At 51.1% G+C, this 20,816-nt stretch overlaps 1 long non-coding RNA gene across 1 annotated transcript; it reads right to left on the reverse strand.

The window, feature by feature from the left end:
• Positions 1-7,707: 7,707 nt before the first annotated feature.
• On the reverse strand, positions 7,708-20,721 carry LOC140709917 (uncharacterized). Its single transcript, XR_012090697.1, has 3 exons — positions 20,553-20,721; positions 19,477-19,724; positions 7,708-8,636 (listed from the first exon to the last, which is right to left on the reverse strand). It is a non-coding gene; the product is annotated as an uncharacterized lncRNA (long non-coding RNA).
• Between the last annotated feature and the right edge of the window lie 95 nt (positions 20,722-20,816).

Consider the following 20,816-nt stretch of genomic DNA (forward strand, 5'->3'; position numbering starts at 1 on the left):
CTTCTGTGTATACGCTGCCGGGGCCGCCCCACTCGCAGGCCCAGTCTGGAAGTGGCCTTGGGAACCTGTGGCCCAGTGACGCTCTGAGAAGAGAATGGGCTGGTGCGATGGGGGCTGAGTGGGGACCAGGACCCCCAGGAGCTGCAGCCTCCACCTCCAAGCGCCTCCTCCTGTGCCCAGACCTAAGGTCAGGAAGGGGGTAAAGGAAATACAGAATAAGTGGAAAGTTTCCTCCCACCCCATTCTAGAACTTTCCTCCATGTGAAAGGAAGGGGAGGGGGCAGGAATGAGGCCTCAAAGTGTCCCCCCACCAAGGAAGAGGCTAAGTGTGAGTAGCGAGAGCAGCCACCAGAGGGCGCTGAGTCCCAACCAATGCCTGTTCCGAGCAGGTGTGGGAAGATGCCATTCATCTTCCGGAAGATGAATGGCATTCATCTTCCAGAAGCTTCCAGAAGAGCCCTCTGGTTCCAAGGAAACACTCCTAGGGCTGGCCAGAAGTATTCAGCGCTTGCTGTGTACCGGGCACTGTGCTCAGGGCTTTGCACGCATCAGTCCACCAGATCCTCACAGCAACCCTGTGAGGAGGGTGATGGTTACAAATTCACATGCCTTGCAGACATCCTAGAGGGGGGGAAATAAATATATAATAATTATATATATATTCATGTGTGTATGTGTAAATGTATATATGTATGCACATGTAGAAAGAAGGAGCTTGTGTTCCAAGATATACAATACGTCTTTATCTTCAGGGGCAAATTTTTTTTTACTTAACTCTACTATAAGAAAACAGACGATCAGATGAAGCAATAAACAGAAGTGAGGTTGGTGCCAGCATTGATGGGAGTGACGAGGGATAATAACAGACTGCATAGCCGTGCCCTGCCTAAAGCAGGCTGCAGACACTCAGCTCAGCCCATCTTTGCCATAAAGAATATAAGTCCTGTTCTGTCACATCTTCCCAACTACTGAAAAAAAGAAAAAGTCAGCATTTGTTGGGCTCCTGGCAGCCAAGTTAGGCAGTAGAAGATGAGACATGGCTCCATACCTGGGCCTTCCCAACCCAATCTGCACCACCACCTAGTATTCAAGCAAGACAGAAACAGGCGTTTGACGGGTGCTGGGCAGAGTGCACGTGCAGGGGCGCTTGACAGACATAAACTCTGGCCCAGGAGGAGGACCCATAGAGGACCATGGATGGATTTCAAAGAGCCTGCAAGTCCTAAGGTGCCCTTCAGGCTGTGTGCCTGTCTTTGCGATGGTGCCTTGCTCTGGAGAGAACACCTGTAGCTTTTCGCAAGCACTCATCTATGCACCCCCGGCAAGCCACAGATGAGGAATGACTTTACTCAGCAGCTACATACTAAGCCCCTTGCCAAGTGCTGGGGACAGAGCCATATGTGTCCAGTGTGGCTCCCTTTTTAAACCCAGACTCTGAAAAGGGAGGCTTAAGTGCTTTGTAGGAAGAGCAATTGATTCATCCAGGGGACAAATTGCTAATGCTTCTGGAAGACTGCCTTTCAGATCCCTCATTTATCTTTATCAGAATGCTAATAAACACTTCTGAGATGCATTCTTCAATTTCTCTATCTGCCTTCAGCCAAAGGCAGTTGGCAACCCTATTTTCAAACCATGGGGCACCCTTTTCCTATCAAATCTAAGTCTCAGATCTACTCCTTATACAGATAAAGGAAAACCAGTCTCACTGAGTAATTAAAAACTGGGAAAGAAAACTGGTACCATCCATTAGGGTTTTAATGCCATGTCTAGGAGGTGAAGGTAATCCAGGAATGAATTTGTGGCTGCCAGATGCCTATGGGGAAGGGCAGAAGAGGGTCCTTTTTGGGTGCAGAGCTGTTGGAGAGGCCTGGAACTGATGGCTGGCAGAGATCAGCAGCCTGGAGCAGGGAAAAGAGCTCAGTCATCTTCCAGGCACTACCAGTCTCCCTCACTTGCCCCATCTCTTGGGCCCATGCTGAATTAGCCAGGTAGGGGAAGCAGTGCTTGAAGAAGCCGAACAGGAGGGTGAGGAATGGAACCTGAGAGAGGTCCAGGGGCAGATGGGGAGAAAAAAGGGCCCAGGTCCTCCCTGGAAAGTTCACTATCACTCCCCAAGATGTGCACGCTGCCAGAGGCACCCATTTGTCCCCTGCAGCTCTGCACACTTGCCATCATTCTGTCTACAACTTTAATGCATACGTTCAGTATCTGTCTCCACTGCTCCAGGGAAGCTCCATGAGGAGGTCAGGTCTGTTCCATTCCCCACTGAGTACCAGCACAAGGACAAAGAGTAGCCACTCTTGCTGAATTACTTGTGAATTACTGCAGCGCCCTTCTGGTCTCCAGTTTTCTGAAGTTCCTTCAAACAGCATCATTGGGCCCTGAGAAACTTGGTGAGTTTGCAGAACCATAAGCCATCCTCGGCTGTAGCTCAAGCCATTTCCTTTCTAGTTACAGCTTGGAAGGAGGCCCAGCTCCTTGTCCTAACATGGCACACTCTGATGCGGGAGTGGCAGCCCCTGTCCAGGCTTCCTGGGTAACCAGTGGTTAAGCAGTGAGTTCTCCAGTGACTTGTCACCTTCCTATGGCTACTAATAGGACTCGACAAATCATAGTGACACTTCCCATGCAGAAGTCCCCAATTAGTCCTCTAAGCTGTTCCTAAGAGACCATGCTCACACACTTGAGAAAGCGCAGTGGCTGCCTCTGCCCATCAAAGCCTATCTCCTTCCCTCCCAGCAAGGCCCAAAGACAGAACATTGGCCCACACAAGCCAGGCAGGGGGAGATTCCCCAAGGCAGGAAAGCTCTGACTAGACACCTTCATGGGGAGGCTGAGACACCCTTCCCCGCTCAGGAGCATGCAGCATCTGGTTACAAATGAGCAGCCTTGAGCCCATCACTTCTCCAAGTGCCCATGACTGCCTCTGTAAAGTGCAGAGTCTGAGAGCCCCAGAGGCCGACAGGCCGGAGGAGCTTCATTTGCGAAGGCAGGCAGGCATGCCTCCATGCTATGCTTATCCCAGCTCTTCCCTGCATCCCATGAAGGGTGGGAATACTAGAGGGAAGGAGCTGCAGGAAAGACACATAGATGTCAATCAACTTAATGATGATTTACACAGGAGTGAAGCCACTTCCGGCCATGGTCTCCCAGGCACAGCCAGCAGGAGCTTGGCTAATGCTACCTCATCCTGGTCCTGGGAGTGGGGCCCACGTGGGCTAGATGTCATTGCGGAATGGCAAGTCCAGACACTCACTTTGGCCCAGTATTTCACCATTGTTTCCCCAGTGCCGTCAAGCAGCCAGGACAACCCATGCCTTTTGCTTCAGGGAAGGAATGACACAGAAAGCGGGAAAAAATAAAGGTGTGCTCATTTCCCAGACCTGAGGCTTTTAAAAACTGAGAGGTCAGATGAGGGGAGAATCAAAATTTGAAAGAAAGGATAGCTGAGGAGCATGGGTTCTCCCCTACCCAGATTGGAGCAGGAGAGGAATGAGGCAAGGTGGTGAGAGCAGAGAGGTCAAGGTGCTGGACAGAGAGGGTCAGACCCCAGAGGAAGGGGAGTGCTCCCATGCCGATAGAAACCGGGGCCTGGCTGGGTCTGCCTTCTGCACTGCCTGGCCTCCTCTAGAATGAGCAGGGACCAGCCTGTTGCTTCCTGTCAACCTCTCCCTGCACTAGGAGGGAGAAAGAGGAAGGAAGAGGCTCTCCAGGGCTGAGGCAGGGGCAAAGTGTCTCTTCTTACAGTAAGTTTTAAAAGTCCTGATTTCATGTCCTCAGAGTATCTGAGTCAGAAATAACTGGGCAAAACACAGCCCACTGTGCCTTGACATGGATGTGGCATAGCTGTGCCACTGACCAAAGAGGCCCGAGTGTCCCGTGGAGGCTGACATGCGGAGGCTGCTGCCAGGCACTGACCCCACACCCCACCCAGCAGACAGGCAACATGCTGGGGAAAGAGAAGACAAAAGAAGACAATTAAATATGCCAAAGAAAAATTTAACAAGACACTTTTAGGTGTCTGAGGTCAGCTCCAGACATTGGTAGGATACATAACATTTTTAACTTTGCCACTTCCACCCCCACCACCCCAGTGATGGTGAATATCCAGGGATAAGGCAGAGAGATGGCCAGCACAGAAGCCAGAGAGGAGGGGGTGGGCTATGGAGCATGTAGGCTTGGTGCTGGCTGTGACCCCCTCTTTGGCTGGTAACAGATCTCACTGTACCCCAGACACCATCTAGCACCTAACCCCAGGACAGCCAACCAGAGCGCCCACCTCCTCCAAAATCAACAGCAGACCCAAACAGAGCTGATCTTAGTCCTTCCTTGGTTTTATACATAAGTAGCCATGGGAAAGAAAAGTCCTTCTTCAGCAGGGTTGATGAACAGGAGAATGTGAATTTGGGACACCAGTGGACACCCCTCTACCACATGGAGAGGGACTGTCTGCAAATGAAGTCAAAGAGATGAGAAACAGAGACGGGGAGAAGAGGAGATAGGGGAGGGGGATAGAAGAGAAAAGGAGGGAAAGAGGGAAGCAGAAGGGGTGCCATTGACCTTAGGTGGGGCCCACCCGAGGCCCTGCTTCCTGCAGCTGTTCCTTAGGGCTACTGACCTGTTCCAGAAGTGACCTGTTCTTAGCTTCCCCACCAAATGGATCCCATTTTTGTTTAAGCAAATTTGCTTTGGGTTTCTGTCATTTACATCCTCGGGGTCTTGATGAACACAGAAATGATGTGATGACTTCTCTACCCTTCCCAACCCTGGGGCTGGTTTTGAGCTTCTACGGTTGAAGGAGTGAGGGCCAGAAACTGCCAGGACTGTTTTTCTTGAGATGTGGTGTGGTTCTGTTTAATGAGTGAGGGCCAGAAGCTGGTTAAACTGTTTGGGAGAGAAGCTTCAAGGCCATGGGGCGGAAAGGCCTGCTTCGCGACCCAGGGCATATGTACACCTCAGGACCAGGGAAAAGAGTCTTTCTGCTCTGCCCAGCTGCCAGCTTTGAAAAGACCTTGAAATGGCATGTTGGGCATTTCTGCAGGGACAGTGATCCCAGTGAGATATATCTCAACATCTATGGAGCAGCAGGTAGCAGAGAGGTGAAGGGGAAGCAAAGCAGAGAGGGCGACAAGGCAGCCAGTATGGGGGCCACCATTACTACCCTTGTTTGTGGGGTCACCCCTCGGAGACTCCAGAAATAACCAGTACACACTGTGGGCAGGTCCAGCTTCTGGCTGGTGAGGACGCTGCTATAAATAGGAAATATAGAGCCTTATTCTGTAGGTAGAGGATGGTGAAGTGGATTATTCAAGTTACATAAATACGACTTGATATTGGTCTTGGGGACTTGTGCTGCTTTCCGTGAGCATAGATCATTGAGAGCAGCATGAGCCCCAGTAGCTGTACAACTGACTCATAGGGTTTCCAGACCACTGATGCCAGCGGGGAACAGTGACTGCCCCAGACCTGAGCAGGGTCAGTCACTGAGAGAGAGGAAGTGACTTTGGATCATCTCAGTGATAGAACAGAACACAGCCCCGGGGTATCACGTTCAACTCCAATCAATCACAGAATGGGCACTCCAGCAAAATAGAGCTATTGGTGCCTTACTAACCTGCAGAAATCTATTAGCTGCCCCCAGGCCAGTTGAGTCCTGGTGAAAGTGAAGATTCGATCTGAGAGCCGAGGCTGCCTTGTAGACTCATCATTACATAAAGATGCTTGCAGCATTATCACTGTCTGTCACCACCAGCATGAACAGAATGTGTATTCTGTGCTTCAGCTAAGGCCATCGGGGTGTCTTCTCATGATATTTTTCCTTCAAAGAACACAGATGTTTTTGCTGTGTCCTGGGACTTCCGAGCCTAATGTCCCCAAGCACCAGCTCAGAGGTGAGCTGTTTCCATTGTGCTGAGGCTGCAGGAAGAGGATGGTATGGATCAGTATTCTAGTCACTCTGGACAGATTTTAAATCTTTCTCCCAAAGGGTAAAAACAGCATTTCCTGATTCTTAAAGACCTTCCAGTCTGTACTCCCCCTGCATACATATGACATGGAAGACTCAACCCGAGGTGAAACATAAGGGATACTTTCTGAAACAGGGATCTAAGGGTGTGAGACAAGAACACAGATATATGAGGAAACCAAGGGAACTGTCACTTCCCACACAGCCTGTGTGCACCCCACCACGTGCTCACGGCTCAGACACCTGGGTAACTCTAAAGAGACTAAAAGTGTGCCCTAAGCCCACCCACGGGGTGTTTCTGGTTATCCTTGGTGCTCCACCACATAGGAAAAGACAAGGAGGGGGATGGAGGTAAGAATGAGACCTGGGCAGAAGTGCCTAGGCACACAGACACGAGGAAAGAAGAGGAGTGGGGTAGAGGGGCCCCATGCTTGCTCCCACAAGGGTCCACTTTGTGGCAAAGACTTAGAGGCAATCCAAAGAGATGTGAAGGAGATGTTGGTGTCTTCATCACCAAGGATGTGCAGGGCCTCCCACAGGCCTCACAGAGGCCACCATCAGAAACCCATGTGCAAGAGGCAGCAACTGCATGAAGCCACTCTACTCCCAAGGAAAAATCAGAGAAACTGCCCTCCTGCCAGGCCTTGGAGCCTCCTCTTCCTGATCTGAGGTCGCCCAGGGGCATAGACCACCACTGGCACAGAGCAGAGGAGTCTGGGTCTGTGTAACCTCCCCCAGGTCACAGCACAGGCCACCACGCACAGGAAACAGCAGGGCCAGTAGCACTAGGTCCCAGTAGAGACACATAGTACTGGGCAGATGGTCCATTTCCCAAATAGACACAAATGCCTGGTATGACTGCTGTTCTGTTCTGTAAAGTGTTTGGGTGACTTCCCAAGAAAGAAAGGAAAATACAGTTATGGTGAACTATACCATCCATGGCCCCAATAAAACATGCTTCCCAGTACTCAGGCCCTTGTGTGTTCCCCTCCCCCATTGATGCTAGGCTTGGTCATGGGACTTGTTTTAACCAATGGAGCATTAGCAAGTATAGCACAAGCAGTGGTTTGATAAGCCCACGCCCAGGGTGGCTTGTCTTACAAGCCAGCCCTTGTAAAGGATCTCAGCTAGGATGCTGAATGCTGAGAGGCTGTGTAGAGAGAAACTCTGGAGGCTGAGAGGCCTCTTGTATTTCCAGCCTAGTCAAGCTCCCAGCTAAGTGAAGCTGCATAAGTGATTCAGCTATGTGGAGCAGAAGAACCTCCCAGCTGAGCTTTGTTAGCCACAAAATTATGAGAAATAATAAAGTGTTGTTGCTTTAGACCACGAAGTTTTCAGGTGGTATGTTACCCATTAATAGCTAAAACAAAGGGGCTAAGGAAGGATCCAGGAACTTTTCACACCATTTTTAGCCTATCTGCAGGAGAGTAATCAATCCCACCCATTCATCCCAAAAGAATGATTTACTTCTGAATCATAAGGCCTGGTGCCTCAAACAACAGCAGCCTATGAATGCGAATCAGCAGTTGTTTAAGAAGCCACAGTCAGGGTTTCCAACCTCCCCAGGTTGGCTTTGCTCCACTTAAAAAGAAACCCTGTGTCTGGACACTGATGGAAACCCCCCAACACCCTCCAAAAGTAGTTCTGGCCATCCAGCAGAAGGATGCACGTTTTGTTGAACAAGTTAAATACAGCCAGTCAACTCAGTCATCACCTCAGTTAATGTATTGTAATGTGTGAAGGGCTGGAAGGATCCAATGGACTCCAACTCTGAGGGGTTTGCGGTTTCACTGAAGAGAAAAGAGACAAGCCTGGGAATAGGTAAGCAGATTTGTGAGATTTTAACAAGAGTGGTGGGCAGTACAGAGGAGATATCACAAGGCAGTTGGTGAACATCCCTTTTGATTTCTAATCTTACAGCTATATGATGAGCACTTTCACATCCCTTACTTCATTGATTTAAAACAACAGCCCAGTGATGTGGGTAGGGCAGGATTCAAGATCCCCTTTTCCTAGAAAGAGCTTAAGTACAGCATGAACTGGAAGTTCAGTTCCTGGGGTCCTGGGCCCATAAACTGGACTGAGCATAGAATGAGTGGCAATGAACAGAACTGAGTGGGAGGAATGCACTTAGGCTAGGCAGCAAGTGTAGAGGCACTGTCCCTAGCAGGCAGCCTGGGCAGGAGGGACATTCCTTATGGGGTATTTCTCCACACAGTCCTGGGACCTCCTCCCTCAGAATCCCTTGACACAGACTGATAATGTAGATTCAACAGCTGAGGGTTGGGCCTAGGAGTCTCTATTGTAAGAAGTCCCCAGGCAACTCTGATGATCAACTCTATTTGAACACCTGCCACAGAGTTCCCCTTGCCAGATGGCATGGTTATCAGGTCACCTGACTGGTGGGCACTAGAGATGGAACTGGCCCCCAGGCCTGGGCCAGTGCTCTAGCTAGTTCTCTGATGTTCCCTAAGGTGGGACTGATCCAGTTTTGGAAGGACATGTAAGATCTGGGGCCAGGCACAGCGGCTCATGTCGGTAGTCCTTGTACTTTGGAAGGCTGAGGCGGGAGGATCATTTGAGTCCAGGAGGATCACTTGAGTTTGAGGCTGCAGTAGGCTATGATCTCACCTTTGCTCTCCAGCTTGGGCGACAGGGTGAGATCACATCTCTGAAAATAAATAAATAAATAAATAAATAAATAAATAAATAAATAAATAAGTTGGGCATGCAGACAGCTAAAGGATAAAGCATTGAAGGCATCAAGGAAAAAACAGGGGTGAATAGCTCAATTCCACCCTTTCCTGTGCTGCATCTCCATGACTCAACAGCCTTGTTTTTACGTTAAAAACTAATAGTAAAGGGACAGCCAATGCTAACAAGGCTTTGGGGTAATAACCCCAACTCCAGGGATTGCCCAGTCTCGATTTTGTCTCCTGTTTCTTGGAGGTAAGGAAATGTCATTCTTGAACTGGGGCGTGGGCAAGGTCCACTCCCACTCTGTTCCCAGAACTGAGAACTCACCCAATGTCAGGTGGCAGAGCACTGAGGGCACAACCTGCCCAGGACAGCAGGCTTCCAGGGTGTGCTGCCATTAGAGTACCAGAGTGGGGCGGACAGGGCCTCATCCCACATCATGCCAGCAGGTTCTGTGGACAAAGGTGGCAGGGAGAAAAGCTCCAGCCAGGCTGAACAAGTAGGGAGTGTGTGTGTGTGTGTGTGTGTGTGTGTGTGTGAGAGAGACAGACTGTTTATTAATTTATTAATATAAATAAGAATAGTATTAATATTAATATAGATATTATACATTAATATTTGTTAACATAGATAATAAACAGAGCCAGAGATAATGAAAGAGGAGATGGGGTGGGGCGTCCACTCCTCTTCCCAACCAAGCCGACGTGGGGTAAGGGCAGACAGGGAGGAAAACACACAGGGCAGTGGGGGGGCGATCCCTCACATTTGAGATTTATCTTTTATTTCTCTGTGACTAAAACTGAGCCATTTCCGATCTGTATCAGGAGGAAATGTGCTGCTTATGCGTTCATAATTAGACCCAGGTAATTCACTCTTTAATAACCAGCAGGCTTCTCCCACCAGCCCACTAAACCTCCCCCTCCTGCCTGCTCGCTTCTATTTCCATCCCTGTCCCCTCCCAGGTGGGGATCCCTTAAAGAGGCCCGGCTGGTTTGTCATCCTTTTCCTTTCTTTCCAAATGGTCCTACTGGGGCCCTCGCCGGCGGGCCGGCGGGCCTTTCCCTTCGTTGTGATTCAGAGTAAGGTTCTGAACCAGGGCTCTAAGGAACCCGAGAAGCCGATTCCAGGAAAGGGCATTATTTCAGGAGCTTAGACAGTGAGCAAGCCCAGCCCACTCGCCCTCTGGCTCAGCAGAGCCCAACCGGACCCTCCCACCACAGGGAGGAGACCATCTCCAGAAAGCCAAAATGATGAGAGGGTTCTCTTTCCTCCTGTCTCTCCAGTGGGCGCAGGGAGGATAGAAAATTGTCCTTTGAGATGTTATTGCCGCTGTCATTGTGAATCAAGGCCCAGCGCTCCAGGACTCCCAACTGAGCACACTGCCTCCATCCCCTCCATCCCCCAGCCCATCTCTCAGCCAGTGCCCAGGCCTCTGCAGAGGGGACTGAAGGAAGCAAGATGGATGAGGCCCTTAAGGAATGAGGGCCCAGGAGACGGGGGAGAAAAATTAAAATGCAAATTACTTTTGCTGTTTTGTTTTATATTGTTTCTTTAAAAATATTATTCTATTACAAAAGTAAACCATGGTCACTGGAGAAATTTCCAAAAACCTCAGCGTTCAGAAAAGAAGAAAATGAAAATCACTGTTAATCCAGCCACCTAGAGATAATTACTAGGAGGTATTTGCTTGTGGTTCTCTTTACATATTTATATAAATCTTAATCCACAAACTCAAGTGAGTAAGAAATGAAAGATTACCAGTCAGTCTCTGTTAGGAGCCCCCTGTCCCTCATTCCTCGGAGGTGGTAGAAATCTCAGCTGAGTTCTGAGTCCCACACCCACTTTCCTGACCCTGTGATGAATTCCGCAGGCTTAAGGCAGGCGATCATCCCACCCACAGCCCTCTCTGCCTGCGCTGATGTCCAGCAAACCTCTGTTGTCTATCTGCTTCCTAAAGGTCAGTCCTGTGGGTCGCTGCTGCACGGAACCTCATTCTCATCAAAAAGACAGCTGCAGAACGCCTGCTTGCCTCTTTCATGCCCTTCTCAGAGCACTGACTCAGAAGCCCTTCTGTCTCCAAATCATTTTGGAGCTGGAGGCAGCTTGCTGTGGCCCCTCAGCACTTCATGTACACTGAGGTGAGCTTGCAGGCATGTAGGAGGTGAGCTTGCAGGAATGATCTGAGGGCTTCTGCCTCCTTAGGGCTCCCTAAGAAAGGTATTTACCATCTCCCTCTGCACGCTGATCCCCCAAACTATCTGGTCTTCTGTCATCTCTCTCCAGGCAGAGCACTCCTCTACCCCCTCTCAGAGACCTCCTCACATCTAAGGTCTCCTTGTGTCCCCATGAACTCTCTTCTCCTCACCTCCTGCTCTACCTTGCCCCAAGATGAGGGAGATTCTGTTTTAACTTCAGAGGTGGGAAAATTTGCTTTTATGCAGGATTGCCATATAAAGTTGAGCAGTGTGTGCACCGCACAACAGGGAAATTTCACATGCCATGCCCAGGGAAAGGGCACCTTTTTGTAATTCGCCCAAAGGTACCATGTGTGTGAGCCACAGTGCTGCCCTTACTCGTCATGTCTTGTTCCAAACCTATACCCGGGCCTAGATTTTGAAACTCAAAAGCTAATAATTTGACTCTTTTGTTAGCCGAGTTCTGCGATGCCCTCCCTTCCCTGAAGCAATTAATATTGAGCAGTCTGGCTGCTGTCTGGCTGCAAGGAAGGACCACAGGTGTCAGGAAATGCAGGGGGATGCCTTGGTTAATACTTGACAATAGCATGCCCAAATGTATATGCCCATTCGCAGCTCCAAATGCTAGGTTCAGATCTTTGGGGTTAGGGGGCAAAACTTGAATTTTTAAAAGCATGCCAGGTAATTCCGAAGGGGTTGGGGAGAATTCCCATGAAAAGCAATCGAGACCAGTCCCTGGAGAACTGCTGTCCCCAGCCCTTCAGCTCCCAGTGGGGAGCCGTGGGTGAGGCTGCTTTTCTCACCTGGATGGGTGAATTCAGGGGTTGGGGGGCCAGGCTGGAAGGCAGCTTTTCATATCTTAAAATGCCCTAAACAACCGCAAGTATCTTCTTGCTTTCCCTGTTTGGTTCCAGCTGAGATGAGACCGTCCACTCACTAGTGAAGCCCAGCACCACTTCTGGGGGAGTGTCATCTTAAAGGCTTTCTCCAAGAAGAGGCAAGATGACTCCAAGCCATCCAGTCCACTTCTCCCATCCACAGGCAGCCCACAAGCAGCCTCCTGGTGGGAGGGGGTGGGACAATCACCTTCCCCAGCAGAACTGGGGTACAGAGAACCCCATATGCCTCCTCAAAGGAAGCCTTCAGGATGGAAACAACCTCACGTCTGACCTGGGAGCCTGACAGGAGCATGTTGAATTTCTATTGCCTCAGCATAAAATGGCAATGCTAATGTAGTTTCCAATTTAGGTTTTAAAATGCCACTTTAAAGGACAGCTTCAGTTCTCTCACTTAAAACTTTTTAAAAATAATCACATTTCCTCATGAATCAGGACATGGGCATATTCATCCTTCCTCCCCATCAAGGACTCACAGAGCATAAGGCATCCTCTTCCACAGACCTTTCATGATCATTGTGTGCCGATTCTTTGGACAGGGGACTTTCTCTGCCCTGACCCCAGGTCCACAGCCCCTTCTGCCTGGGGCCACTGAGCAACCAGTGACACTTCTGCCACACCCCGTGAAAGAAGACTTGCTGCCCAGTGACAGAGCGGGAGGGAGGACTGGGAAAGACATGAGAGCTGCCCGGGCAGCAGCCAAAGGCAAGGTTTGAAGCAGGGGGTGCTTGATTGTAGGGAGGGACTTATCCAGACAAGAGAATGAAGATCCCTGGTAGTTTTATCAAAAAGAAACCAGGTAGTTGGGTTTTCTTTTAGAACTTTGGGAGGAAAAGAAAACATAATTTCACACCCTGAAGAAATATATGCCTGAATTTCATAAACTTGGATTTTCTTCCTCTTTCTAATTAAGGGTAGAAATCCTCCCTACCCTTTCAGTGCATGTGGGGGGCAGGGATGGGCATAAAGAGAGAATGTTGTCCAAAGGATGTCTCTTCTATCCCAGGCTCCCATTAATCTGGGAAGCAACCTCAGGATTTATGCCCAGGAAGATAGGGCCCCTCATAGGAAAGAGCTTTCTCTAGAGGACTGGATTTGTAGGCTTGATCTGGTGTTTGGGGAGGAATGGGGTGAGTAGGAGGGGGTGCCTGTCCTTGCAGGGCCAAGAGTAATCCCCTGAGAGGGAAGTCAGGCTTCTAGCTGCCCACGTAGGTCCCCAGCTCAGGAGGAGAATCTACAGGCAAAGAGCTCAAGCCTGCACGACCTGCTGCTGGCTCTCCCAGCCCCAGTCCCTAACGGGCGGGCCCAAACTGCTGACTCCTGAGGATGCAGAGAGCTCAAGCCTGCACCTCCTGCTGCCCACTCTCCCAGCCCGAGCCCCAGCCCGCCACAGGCTGGCCCAGACCGCTGACTCCTGAGGATGCAGAGAGAAGGCAGGTTCCCAGTCCTAGAGCTTATTGCTGACTAAGACCAGTCTTTCTAGCTGGTCCTGCCCTCAGCCATGGGTGGGGGTTATAAGTCAATGGGGCCATTCCCTGGCCTCCCAACCAGCCTGCTCCTGAACCCTAGGAAGGTAGAGCCTGATGGCCCTTCCCAGTCCTTCCTTTGTGGCCAAAAGCCAATCTGGATAGTTTTGTTGTGTTTTGTTTCATATTTTGAATCCTTGTCAGATTTTTAAAAATTTCAATTCATTTTGATTCCATTTTTCATTCTAAATAAATATTCACTTTAAAACCTAATGATTTGCTCTTGTTCTCAGAGAGGGCCCCTAAGATGTACAAGCTCCAGATTTCAAAAGACCTAGAACCGTCCCTAAGGATGGACGACAGGGTGAGTGAAACGCAAGAGGCTACTATAGTCTCAGTGTCCAGCAATGGGGCTCTGGGCCTGGGCAGTAGCCAGCCTTGTGGAAATATTGATGGCAAGGAGAGGGAGAAGGCCCAGCAGAGACGACAGCCCAGGACACACGTGAGCCTGACGCTGCTGACCACAGACATGAAGCTCTAGCCACAAGGGAGGTCTGCTTGACACCCTGGGCTCTGACTTAAGCCCAGACTCAGAGGTCCAACCCCAAGAATGAAGTTCACTCTTTCACTCTCATCCTGGGAAGACTGAATATGAGGCACACAGTTGAGACCAGCAGTAATCAGGTGGAGACTGCCTGGGTCTCATCCACTAAAGAGAGGGCAGAAAGCAAGGGTTAGTTGGGGCCAAAGGCTAGGAGAGGGGGCTTCCTGGGAGGGTTGAGTCTTGCTGGCACTTCAACCTTGGTACCTGCCCCTTCCTCTAGGACCTGACAGCCTTTTGCAAAGGCTCACCAGCCCCAACCTCAGCAGAGGAAAGACGACTCCATGCTTGGCTAACAAGGGCAACAGTGCCACCAGCTTCATACGTCCCACCTGGCAGGGGGCTCCTAACAGGTGGGGTTTGCTTAGGAATTCCTTACAGACTGACTGAGACACTTTCAGCTTGAGGCTCTTCTTACCGAGTCCTTTCTTCCCTCTCTCCTCTCACGGGTCAGAGCAGTACTGTGACCTCAGTGCTCTCCCTGATGCCTCTTGTTCATGTCCCTTTTTTTTACCCATCACAGCTGTTTCCTCTAATACATCTTCTGCATGTGCTTCTTGGAGGACCTGAGATGACACTGAGCCAGACTGAATTTTTCTTCTTGCCATAATCAGAATAATTAAACAGGATTAAAAGACAGAATCTTTGTCATTGTGTGATTCATGATGTTTAATACTGCACTCATGCACTACTTAAAGTAATATGGCATCCCACTTGAAGTATTCATGCCAAATTTTGGAAAATGCAATCCTAGACAAAACCAAACATTTTCTGAAGGAGCTCTTTTGCCCTGGCCTCACTACCAAGTCCCAGACCTTTCCACGAAGCAGTCCTGCATCAGTGCCATAGATGAGTTGGCGCCTCTGAAGTGATTAAACACACCTGCTCCCTGCCTTGCTACCTGTCTCCATTTACGGGTCTAAGGCACTCCTTCTGGCTCCCAGTCTCTCCATAAGTGTAACCACAAAGGCCAGGCTCCCTATCCTGGAAGCCCAGGGACAGGGACCTGAGGATGCTAGCCAGACTACCAGGGGCCCCTGAGCCTGGCAACTGATCCTAAACAACAGTCCTGTTCCCAGTCTTTGACCATATACCGGCTCTATCCCAGCTTTAGTCTCCTTGCCAGTCCTTGGCCAGAGTGACGGCTCATTCCTTAGCATGCAGCAACCCCACCCATGACCCCAGCCAATACCCCTAATTGAGCCCTGGCAGCAGGAGCAATGCAGTTTCACCACCATGCAAACCTCTGCCCTTCCTAGAGAGGGCAAGATGATTGGGTCCAGGGGGTGACAATCAGTCTATCAGTCCCAGAATCCTACAGGCCGTAACCTACTTGACTTGAGGTTACACTGCTAAAGGGACTCAGAGAGGCAGATGAGGTCACATGTCATTGAGACCATAAAAAAAAATGTTGAGGTGCTAACCAATGAGTGGTGAGACCTGATTCAAAAATAAATGGCATAACATTCACCAGCCTGGTGAATCTCAAAACTGACTCCATCCCATCATCTGATCTGACCAGAGACTGGCAGGCTGACAGGACCACAGGACAGAACTGGAGACACCCTTTCTGGGATAGGAGACAAAGCCCTTTCAGAGCTTTCTCCTTGTAGAATCCTTTCTCCCTTTCTCCCTCACACCCCATCCTCTCTCCAGTTACCCAACTCCACTAACCAAACTGCAGCCACTTCGAAAGCCCTGGCAAGACCATTCTCCAAGCCTCCTATGGACTATTCTCATTAGGAAAGCTGCTTCATTCCAGAGTCTGGGCTTGCTCTACTTGCTATTTAGTTATTAAAATGGTTATTGTAGGCCGGGCGTGGTGGCTCACACCTGCAATCCTAGCACTTATGGAGGCGGAGGCAGGCGGATCACCTGAGGTCAGGAGTTCAAGACCAGCCTGACCAATATGGTGAAACCCCGTCTCTACTAAAAATACAAAGAAATTAGCCAGGTGTGGTGGCTGGTGCCTGTAATCCCAGCTACTTGGGAGGCTGAGGCAGGAGAATCACTTTGAACCTGGGAGGCGAAGGTTGCAGTGAGCCAAGATCACGCCACTGCACTCCAGCCTGGGCGACAGAGTGGGACTCCATCTCCAAAAAAAAAAAAAAAAAGGTCATTCTAAAATGGAACCTTAAAGTCACCAACCACTATGGTTGCCAAAGTCATCTAAAACAAACAAACAGAAAGTCACTAACAGGGTGATGATTTGAAAAACAAACAGAACGATTCTGCAAGCAAGGGCATCGTCCGCACTCACAGAGGGAGCGGCCATTCCATGCTCCAGCAGACTCACACCACACAGGGAAACCACGCCAGCAGCCACCGACCCCAACCCGGCAGACTCACACCACACAGGGAAACCACGCCAGCAGCCACCGACCCCAACCCGGCAGACTCACACCACACAGGGAAACCACGCCAGCAGCCACCGACCCCAACCCGGCAGACTCACACCACACAGGGAAACCACGCCAGCAGCCACCGACCCCAACCCGGCAGACTCACACCACACAGGGAAACCACGCCAGCAGCCACCGACCCCAACCCGGCAGACTCACACCACACAGGGAAACCACGCCAGCAGCCACCGACCCCAACCCGGCAGACTCACACCACACAGGGAAACCACGCCAGCAGCCACCGACCCCAACCCGGCAGACTCACACCACACAGGGAAACCACGCCAGCAGCCACCGACCCCAACCCGGCAGACTCACACCACACAGGGAAACCACGCCAGCAGCCACCGACCCCAACCCGGCAGACTCACACCACACAGGGAAACCACGCCAGCAGCCACCGACCCCAACCCGGCAGACTCACACCACACAGGGAAACCACGCCAGCAGCCACCGACCCCAACCCGGCAGACTCACACCACACAGGGAAACCACGCCAGCAGCCACCGACCCCAACCCGGCAGACTCACACCACACAGGGAAACCACGCCAGCAGCCACCGACCCCAACCCGGCAGACTCACACCACACAGGGAAACCACGCCAGCAGCCACCGACTTCAACCTTCAGACAGCGATTTTTCACCTTTGATCTTCACCCCCAGCTTCTGCGTCACGCTGAGTAGTTTAATAATAATTCCCTTGGTGTGTGGAAGAAACAGAAATAGCTCCACCAGGCACCACAGGCCTGCGTGGCACAGTTTATGAAATCCTGGGCCTCTAATGCTCCCAGTCTCCCAAGTTTCCATTAAACAGCTGCCAAATGGCTCTCACTAGCAGGAAAGGCACCCTTGCCTGCCTCCCTCGGTTTCTCTGCAGACAGGTCAGCAGGGAAGAAAAGCGTGTCACTCAACAACTACGTAATGGGAAAGAGGTTGCCCTGAGGTCCCACCCCTGTGACTTCTGCCTGTCAAAGCCAACCTCTAAGCCCCTTTTTATAATCTTTTCCAAAGACTTAAATGTATGGGGACACAAAGCTCCCTTAATGGAAAGTCACTCTGGCTTGTATAAAGAGCTGTGTAAACTTCATCTCTGCATTTACTCAGTACCAGCCTTGTTTAATTTCCTGCCCGGGGATGTGCAGGGAACGTGACTGCCCTCTCAGGGCCCTGAACATCTTTCAGAAAAGAAACAGTACCCTCCCCACTTCAGGGCCCCCCCAAAAGGCAAGATACCTCCTCCGACTGTACTAAAAGGGAAGGCAGTTTGACCACATGTTCTCTGTTGAGCTTCTCTTTACAAAATGCAGCTTCAGACTAAGTGGACAAGCACAGACCACAGTTGGAGGGTCCCCTGCACCATGACCAGCTATGTGATCTTGGCAAGTGACACCACTTCCTGGGGTTCTGGCTTTCTCCTTAAGAAAATGAGGGTGATAGAAGTGCCTATCACAGGTTGCTGTGGGGAGAAAGATGAATGCTAAGCCCCCACCTAGTGCTCAGCCTGTGGTAAGAGGGCCAGGAATGTTAGTTACTAGAATCATTCTGCCACGGCAGATGGTTCATTATAGTGGCTACGTGCATGGACTCTGGAGCCCCACTTTCCACATCCAAGTCCCAGCTTCTTCATTCACAGGTGGGAGACCTTGCATGTGTCATTTCTATAAAATGCAGCTTGGGAACAGCACCAGCTGTGGGGAAGGAACGAGCAGTGTTGGGAACATCAGGTTCAAAGACTTCCCTGCCCACCACCACCAACACCACCACCACCACCACCACCCCTGTTTCACCACCATCCCCGTCCTGCCACTGTGACCAGCGGAGCTGCAGGGACCTTTCATCCACACCAAACCCTTTGCAGACACCCCGCTCCACACCATTTCCTGGACAATCACAGCGTGTTTCCAGAGGAGGACCAGAAAACACTTATTTACCATCACCCCTCATTTTACAGCCCAAAGGGCTGAGGCCTTCCCCAGATTCCACTTAGAGCCTCCCAAATGAGCTGCCTGGCATCAGTAAGTCCCCCTCCTGGGTTCATATCTAGGATTATGGTGGACCTGAGAGAAAGTGGGGAAGGTAGGCCATGCCACTTCCCATATAGACCCCAGGTGGAAATTCTAGGCCAAAGCCCAAACTGAGCAACCCAAGTCCTACATTCCCAAGTAGCTGGGATTACAGGCACCAGCCACCACACCTGGCTAATTTCTTTGTATTTTTAGTAGAGACGGGGTTTCACCATATTGGTCAGGCTGGTCTTGAACCTCAGGTGATCCGCCTGCCTCCGCCTCCATAAGTGCTAGGATTGCAGGTGTGAGCCACCACGCCCGGCCTACAATAACCATTTTAATAACTAAATAGCAAGTAGAGCAAGCCCAGACTCTGGAATGAAGCAGCTTTCCTAATGAGAATAGTCCATAGGAGGCTTGGAGAATGGTCTTGCCAGGGCTTTCGAAGTGGCTGCAGTTTGGTTAGTGGAGTGGGGTAACTGGAGAGAGGATGGGGTGTGAGGGAGAAAGGATTCTGCAAGGAGAAAGCTCCAAAAGGGCTTTGTCTCCTATCCCAGAAAGGGTGTCTCCAGTTCTGTCCTGTGGTCCTGTCAGCGGGCCAGTCTCTGGTCAGATCAGGTGATGGGATGGAGTCAGTTTCGAGATTCACCAGACTGGTGAATGTTATGCCGTTTATTTTTGAATCAGGTCTCACCACTCATTGGTGAAGTTATTCATGCCTTCCCAGGACCCAGGAAGTTACTGACAGCAGGAGCATCACCTCCATCCCAACCCCCTCCATCCAACTGACGAGCTGAGTCTCCCCCTGGCTGAAAGTCCTGATGAGTAGGCCTGTTCTGGCTTCACATAATGTTCTCTAGCATGCTGCTGGCTGAGAAAAATGCTGTCTGAAACAGGTCAGGTCTTCAGAGAAAGGGACTCCCCCCATCTCCCGAGGGCCCACTGCCACTGCTGCTACTATGTCACTGATACATGGTGGCTGTCCTGTGCTAACATGGATAAGCCCTGGACCCTCCCAGAGCCAACTTTGCCATCTGGAAAATGAGGCACTGGCAGCAGCCACGTGGAGGGGCCCAGCACCCTGTGCACTGGAAGCAGACCGGGCAGCCCCCCAGGACCAAGGAGGGCTCTGTCTGGGATGCTGATTGGGCAGATGAGGCAGTGCTGAATCCTGTCAAGCCCTGCTGAAACCCCCACAGGCCTATCTCTGGGACTAAGTGAAAAACATCAAAGAGGGCATTTTTGTACCTCATTTGGTAAACACTGTAGAGTCAGGACTTGGAACCACAGTTTCAACTTCGACAAAGAGCTCACAGAGGTGATTCTGCCAGGCTGAGCAGGGATTTGTGGGTATGAGCTCTGGCCAAGGTCTGCACACCTTGGTTGTTCTTGTTATGCTGGTGGCCAGGCATGAGGTGGGAAGAGAGAATAACGAACTCATCTTTCTACTGGCTTTCTCAGCCAGTGTCACCAAGCTCTCCCCATGTATTGCACACCTGAATGTGGGAAGAGGAAAAGAGGAGAAGACACAGATGTGAACTTGGCTGACCCTTTGAGGGTCTCTGACAAATAAGCAGACAACAGGGCTGGGACCAGGGTGAGGGGTGATGCATCTAGGGGCAAAACTGAAGGAGATGCCTACTCCCAGCCCTGCACTTGTGGGCTCTTCAGAGTGAGTGTGTCACTCAGTATTGCGCCCTAGGCTTCTCACCCACCTCCCCCTAATTCTGGCCCTGAAAGAAAATGCCAGGCCAGAAGTGAGGGGTGGTGCTTGTTAAGAAGTGCAGGGGCTGTGGTGGTCCAGGGTAGTTGTTCCCACTCTGATCTGGGGGGCCTGGAAGAATTCTCAGAGGAAGTGAGCAGTTCAGACTCCTGGGAAAGGAGATACCTCCCCACTCAATCCAATTGATTGCACACCTCTGTCCTGGCCACCTCGCCTTTCCAGGGCTGCCAAGAGCGGGGCGGGGGGGTGGGGGGGGGGAACTACTAGCGCCATGTCCTTTTCTTGCCCTTTTCTTGCCCCTCTGTGCCCAGGCAGAATAGGCAAAAGAGAGCTGAACATTTGTGCACACGGTGCGGAATGCACACAGACTGGCAGGACGCAGCCGGAGAGGACACGGGGTCCATGGAACCAGTCTCAGCTTGAATATGCTTGTCTGGGAGCGCATCTGCACACCCTTGGAGGTGGTGTGCCCGGCCTGAGCTACCCAACAGCCAGTGGGCACTCGGAACAAACCAGGCCATGCCTGGAGGGAGCCTGTCAAGTAGGATGAATGCAGGTGTGCACGCTCGGCTGAGCTTTGTCTCTGAGTTGCTTTGCTTACCTCAACGGTTTGTCCCTGTTTGGCGTGTGGTTCTGTTCATAGGTCTGTAACTGTGTCTTTGCCCGTCAGTCTTCCTGTGACCCTGTGCTTTTCTCTCTTTCTCTCTGTCCCTGTCTCTGTCCCTCTGTCCGTGAGTGATGTGAGGCCAGGCCGGGGGCAGTCGCAGCCGCGTCCTCTCTTGCCCTCATTGGTTCGCAGCCGTTCCCCCCGGCAGCCGCCGCCAGTCCCGCCCCTCCCCCGCACCCCCGCCCGGGACCAGAGCGC

This window comes from Chlorocebus sabaeus, chromosome 23 (assembly GCF_047675955.1).
Source record: "Chlorocebus sabaeus isolate Y175 chromosome 23, mChlSab1.0.hap1, whole genome shotgun sequence".
In the NCBI taxonomy this organism is placed as follows: Eukaryota; Metazoa; Chordata; class Mammalia; order Primates; family Cercopithecidae; genus Chlorocebus; species Chlorocebus sabaeus.